Source organism: Octopus sinensis, unplaced genomic scaffold (assembly GCF_006345805.1).
Source record: "Octopus sinensis unplaced genomic scaffold, ASM634580v1 Contig05163, whole genome shotgun sequence".
NCBI lineage: Eukaryota > Metazoa > Mollusca > Cephalopoda > Octopoda > Octopodidae > Octopus > Octopus sinensis.
The window spans coordinates 5871-12500 of NW_021828075.1; the positions used below are offsets into that span (position 1 = coordinate 5871).

Below are 6630 nucleotides of genomic sequence, written 5' to 3' on the forward strand. Positions count from 1 at the left end.
CAAATTCCGCCGAGGTCGACTTTGCCTTTCATCCTTTCGGGGTTGATTAAATAAGTACCAGTTACGCACTGGGGGGGGGGGTCGATGTAATCGACTTAATCCCTTAATCTGTCCTTGTTTGTCCCCTCTGTGTTTAGCTCCTTGTGGGTAGTAAAGAAATATATATATATATTATATATATATATATATATATATATATCTCTTTACTACCCAATATATATATATTTCTTTACTACCCACAAGGGGCTAAACACAGAGGGGACAAACAAGGACAGATTAAGGGATTAATATATATATATTGTGTTGTCCGGAAAGTTCGTGCCGATTTTTTTTAAAGGAAAGAAAAAGGTCAATAGATAACTTCGTTTAACTTGTCAATAAAGACAAGATATACGAAATAATCGTGGATCGAATTTTAAACTTCTTCAGAGGTATGTATACACGCACACACATGTACATACCCATGCACATATACACGCACATATATGTATAATATATATATATATATATATATATATATATACGCACATATGATGGCTGCTCCCTCGTTATCAAGTGTGGCCATTACACAAAGCTCAACTGTTATTGGTGCTGTGATCGAATGTGACTTTTATTTGCTTTTTAAGGCTACAGCCAGCCATTCAGTTGAGACTCACAGCACTATCAACAATCATAAACAATGTTGTTATCGTGCAATGCCCATGCAAGAAGATTTTTTTCAAAGTGAGGAAAGGCTGTGCACTGAGTCAATCCCACTCACTAAGCAACAGCAGCCATAATCCGAAAAGAAGAGCAAGTCAACATCATCGGTAACCACTGAGCCGCAGGTTTTATGTCGGAGTTATCCCAGTTACCTGAGCTACTTTCTCCTGGAAGGGTGCCCTAACAAAGGCTAGGAGTCCTTCACTCCCAATGGTTTAACCGCGCGATCGGGTATTCAGTCCGATTATTTCTATGTCCCCGCGAATGATACATCCTTAAGGCATTTATTGGATGACCGTTGACTCTCAAGAGTTCCTCCGCCCTTTGACGGGTTTTGCTTTTCATTCCGCAGGGTGTCCAATAAACACCCTCCTCACCAAGCAAGCTTGGTGGGTTGCCAGTTTAGTCGCCGACGGCCCGACCATGCATACGCACATATATGTATATATATACACGCACATATATGTATATATATATATATATATATATATACATATATATATACATATATTGGGTTGTCCAGAAAGTTCGTGCCGATTTTTAAAGGAAAGAAAAAGGTCAATAAATACTTATTGACCTTTTTCTTTACATTTTCTTTACTTTTTCATTACATTTTTAATCACACCAAATATGGACCATTTTGTTGCACAATGCTTCTCCATCTTTCCTTCAACTTGAAAATACCCTCTTCCCAGAATTGGGGTGGTTTCATAGCAAAGAATTCATCAAGGTATCTTTTTATATCATCCAAGGAATTGAAATTCTTACCATTAAGACTATTCTGCAGAGACCTGAATTATGTTTAAATCCGAAGGAGCAATATCTGCTGAATATGGAGGCTGGGGTAACACATCCCAGCCCAGCTGCAGCAATTTTTGTCTGGTTCCCAAAGCATCAAGTGCCGAAAATGAACTTTCTTATCTTCCATTTTAAAGGGTTACAGAATTAACACAGGTTATGGGAACATAAACCTTCTTCCACGAAAAAATAGCTTAAACTGTGCTCTAAATGGAGGTGTAGTCAAATCCTATTTTATGGACTCAACCATGTTCTAAAATAAGTCAAAAGGTAAGCTACCATAAATCGGCACGAACTTTCCGGACAACCCAATATATATACTGATTGTGTCTAGGGAGAGAATTTGTTTTTATATACTCAGGCCTATTCCCAATTTTTTAGGAGGGGATAGCCACAAACAAGATACACAACGGACATTCTATTCATTTCTCAGCTCAAAGAGGCGAGCCTTGTTCTAAGCTCGGGTCAATGCATAGAACGCAACACCCAATAGCAGCGGTATATGCTGGCTTATCCCCGATGCATCATGCTGGTTCCGTATCCCTTTGGGCTACATCAACTCCTCTCATCAATCCAAGAACACTCTCCAAGCTTTTTTTTCCTATCATTTATAAACTCTCTTGCCATTCTCACTCCAACACCTTAATATCTATGGATGGATGGGTACGCTTTTATTTGTAACGTTATGAATCGTATCTTCACGACGTCCATATTGTCGTCTGCTCGATTGTGCAGTTGTTTATGTTCCGTGATTTGAAAACAAGAAATACATCCGTTCTGTGCGTTCTTTGTTTCAAATCTGGACGTTGGAACATTTCAACATCGAATTTTTTTCTTATCTGTTATTTATTTATTTATTTGTAAAAAGATAGATAGATAGATAGATAGATAGATAGATAGATAGATAGATAGATAGATAAATAGATAGATAGATAGATAGATAGATAGATAGATAGATAGATAGATAGATAGATAGATAGATAGATAGATAATGTATGTATGCATGTATGAATGTATATGCATATATATCTCTCCCATATATATAAGGCGGCGCGAATGGCAGAAACGTTAGCACGCTGGGCGAAATGCGTAGCCGTATTTTGTCTGCCGTTACGTTCTGAGTTCAAATTCCGTCGAGGTCGACTTTGCCTTTCATCCTTTCGGGGTCGATAAATTAAGTACCAGTTACGCACTGGGGTCGATGTAATCGACTTAATCCGTTTGTTTGTCCTTGTTTGTCCCCTCTGTGTTTAGCCCCTTGTGGGTAGTAAAGAAATATATATATCTCTCTTCTCTTACTCTGTATATATATAATGGATAATAAAACACGGTCACTTTCAGAGTGATCGTTAGGTCGTTAGGTATATAACAAACGAAAGACTGAAGATGGAATATACGAGAATTTATTATTAATCACAACAATTGTTTCAACACATTTAGATCGATTCCTCTCGTGGGACACTCAACAACTGGTTCAGATGCATCCGGTGGTGCTGTTGTATCTCGTCGGGTGATAAATAAATAAAAACAACTCGTTAGAATGACTGTTCCACAATGTAACTTACTGTTTTGTAGAGAGAAAAAAGAGCCAGACAGAAGGAAAATCTTCATATATATATAGAAGGATCAAAAATAAAATTGCAGAAGGCAAAAAGAGAAACGAACACGTAATCCAGCAAGAAAAGTATTGAAAATAACGATTAACAGATATGGATGTAGAAACGCCCTGGGGCAAGCTGCATGGCGCAAGTACACTCGCTCATACAAGTATCAGCAAAATTGTGAGCATGCGCACACGTGAGGTTTGGTGCACTCATGATCACAAACCGAATTAGTTATTTACTTGGTGTTTATAAGAATGGGGAGGTTAAAAGTAAACTTAAGTCATTCATCATCATCATCATTGTTCGACCGTGGTCGAGACAATGGAATTTACCATGCTACGCCAGACTTCACGGTCCATCATGGCATTACGGAGGTCCTGTTGCTGGATGCCTGTATCCCTGGAGATTACATCAGGGTAGGCGAGTGTGCGCCCTCTGGTATTGCGAGTAGATGGCTTCCAGAGGAGTATAAATTACCTCTTTTTCAGCTCTACAACAATGTCTAGCAAACTGGACTCTCTTACCTTTCACAAAAGATGACACAGGTGGTAGTTTCCCATATATTTGCATACCTTAAGTCATTCATACCTTAAATTAAATTAAATTAAATTAACGGTTACTTAAAATTCATTATCACTACATTTTGCGAAAGTACATTTATATGCGTGTAGGCATCTTGATAGTCATTCAGAAATTCTATTAAGTATCTTTTTGTTAGTCCACAGAATAAACAGGGATTCCTCGGAGCAGAGATGGTATCTCCTGGAAATTACATTGTATGGTTTTGCATGTCTAACTATGGATCAATTAATGTTGTATTTTGTATTAGCTTCCTTCAGTCGCCATATACAATCTGCCAAAGATGTCGAATGTGTGTGTTTGTGTGTGTATGTATGTATGTATGAATGAAGTATGTATGTATATAAAATATATATATAATATATGTATATGTATATATATATTATATATATATGTATGTATGTATGTATGTATGTATGTATGTATATATATATATATATATATATATATAAAGGGTAAAGACCACCTCTTTTGGTTATGAACGACTATGGGATGTGTATGCATGTGTGTGTGTGTGTATGCCCTGAGTCACATGGGGGAAGCATCTGTTTTCACGTAATCGAATATATTTCTTTTTCTTTCTTTTTGCAGGTGAGACTTGCAAATGCTGCTCTTTTGTAACGTGTTTCTCACAAGCCATATTCTTCATAACCGCTATAATTTTCTTGTCCTCCATTTGTGTGCTCATCGACGAAGTATACATATTTGCGATAGAGAGAAAAGAAAGAAACGATGAGAAGTCATCTGCTGGAGCCCCTGCCAGCGGCGAATGAAAATAAAATTAAAAGTTACAAACACCGGGGGACCGAGTCATAGAAGCCATTGATAATAAATAAATGATTACACACATCACTGAAAAATCACGGCACTGAGGAGTAGCGAATTTACAGAAACTTGGCCAACCGAGAACGAAACAGACAAATTGTAAAAGAGCTATAAGAGCTGTACCTGTCTGAAATATGAATTTATTTGTTCGAAATTTGAAGCAGTTCTTGTATTTATTTATTGGATGATTTCTGATTTGTCGCCATTCGGAAGCGAACAACGATGGCGCTGAAGTTTACAAATTGCCAACCCAGCCTTCTAAATTTGAATCAAACCGACGGGGAACTTTATAAATAGTGCACTAGGTTTCGACATTTGGCTTTTGCGCGTATGTCTCAAAAAATACAGGCAAAATATAATCCAACGTTGTTGCTGTTATCCTCTTTCACAACCATCGGAGCGCTAAGCGTTCCTCATTTCTTTTGTGTGCGGTGGGGGTCAGTGGCTGGGTAGGCGTGGGTGTGGGTGTGTGTCTGTGAGTGCATTTGTGGGGTTTTCTTTTTTGAACACAAGAATAATGCAATTAAACCTTTTCAAATATTACAACCAAGCTTTATTTATTTGTTTATTTATTTATTTCAAACACGTCGCGTGTCCTGGCGGCTAGTTATTGTAAGGGAGATAATCACTTCGAGAAAAAAAATTGGGCCGGATTAGAAGTTTCAATTTTTAAATCGGAGACTAAGAAAATGTGACAATCTGGTAAAACGTTTCCATCCAAACCATATGGTTCCGAGTTCAGTCTCAGTGTCTTCTACAATAGCCTCGGCTCTACCAAAGCCTTGTGAGTTGATTTGGTGGATGGAAACTGAAAGAAGCTTGTCATATATGTACGTATATATATTATATAGAGGGCATTATTACACATAAATACCACACGCTAGGAGGGACTTTCAAAGTCATTACTACCAAAAATAAACGAATCGTACCGAATGCAGCTCTCGAAGCAAGACATTTAAAAACAGGTGATCTGGAACTAAATTCTGTTTTTAAATGTCTTGCTTCGAGAGCTGCATTCGGTACGATTCGTTTATTTTTGGTAGTAATGACTTTGGAAGTCCTTCCTAGCGTGTGGCATTTATGTGTAATAATGCCCTCTATATAATGTAAATAAATATTTTCAAGGGAAAAAAAAATTTTCAGATGTTTTCTCTTTTGAAGTTTTTCACGCTAACTACCTGATAATTTCTTGTTAAGATTTCTTAAGATGTTATCCTTAATTTTTAAATTTGTACGTATATATATTGGAAGGTTTGATGATGATGTACGGGTATTTTATATTAGAAGTAATGAGGTAAGTTCGATTCGAAACCCCCACTAGAATGAGGAGAAAGCGCTAATACATGATCTACAGTTATATGATGTATAAAAACGTGTAATATACAAATAAATATCTGTAAATATAAAAACCATCCGAATTTCTGAGTACCTCATTTCTTCTAATATATATGTATGTATGTATGTATGTATGTATGTATGTAGGTATGTATGTAGGTATGTGTGTATGTATGTATGTCTGTCTGTATGTATGTATGTATGTAACACACCATACTAATCATATCTGTCGGGCATGTGGAAGAGAGTGTAATTCGACAGGAGGACTTAAACGACATGCAAAGGTACATGAAGCCCAGTTACAACTACAGCCGGCTATTACCGGTAAAGGTCTTAGTTGCCAATTCTGTACAAGACATTGTAGATCTTTGGCTGGGCTAAAAAGTCACATTCGATCACAGCACCAGTAACAGTTAAGCTTCGTGCAATGGCCATACTCGATAACGAGGGGGCAGCCATAAAGAAAATGTATTTATGTATGTATGTATGTATGTATGTATGTATGTATGTATGTATGTATGTATGTATGTATGTATGTGTGTATAGAGTGTTAGGTGTTGTGTACAGATATTGAATATTGAGAAAAAAAGATGACCAGAATTTTGGAAACAAATCTTTTTATTTATTTGTTATTATTAGCGCTTTCGTTCGTTTCACGAACTTGTCAAATAGAATTTTGTGAATAGACAAACAGCATGATCATTTATATAAAATAGATGGGGGGGGGTTAGAAGAGGATAACATTGTTTTTGTTTTTTGGGGGTGAGGTTCCATGACAATGGAGATA

At 37.0% G+C, this 6630-nt stretch overlaps 1 long non-coding RNA gene across 1 annotated transcript; it reads left to right on the forward strand.

The window, feature by feature from the left end:
• Positions 1-395: 395 nt before the first annotated feature.
• Positions 396-4409, forward strand: LOC118761026. The gene is made up of 2 exons (XR_004997108.1): positions 396-431; positions 4275-4409. It is a non-coding gene; the product is annotated as an uncharacterized LOC118761026 (long non-coding RNA).
• The last annotated feature ends 2221 nt before the right edge of the window (positions 4410-6630 follow it).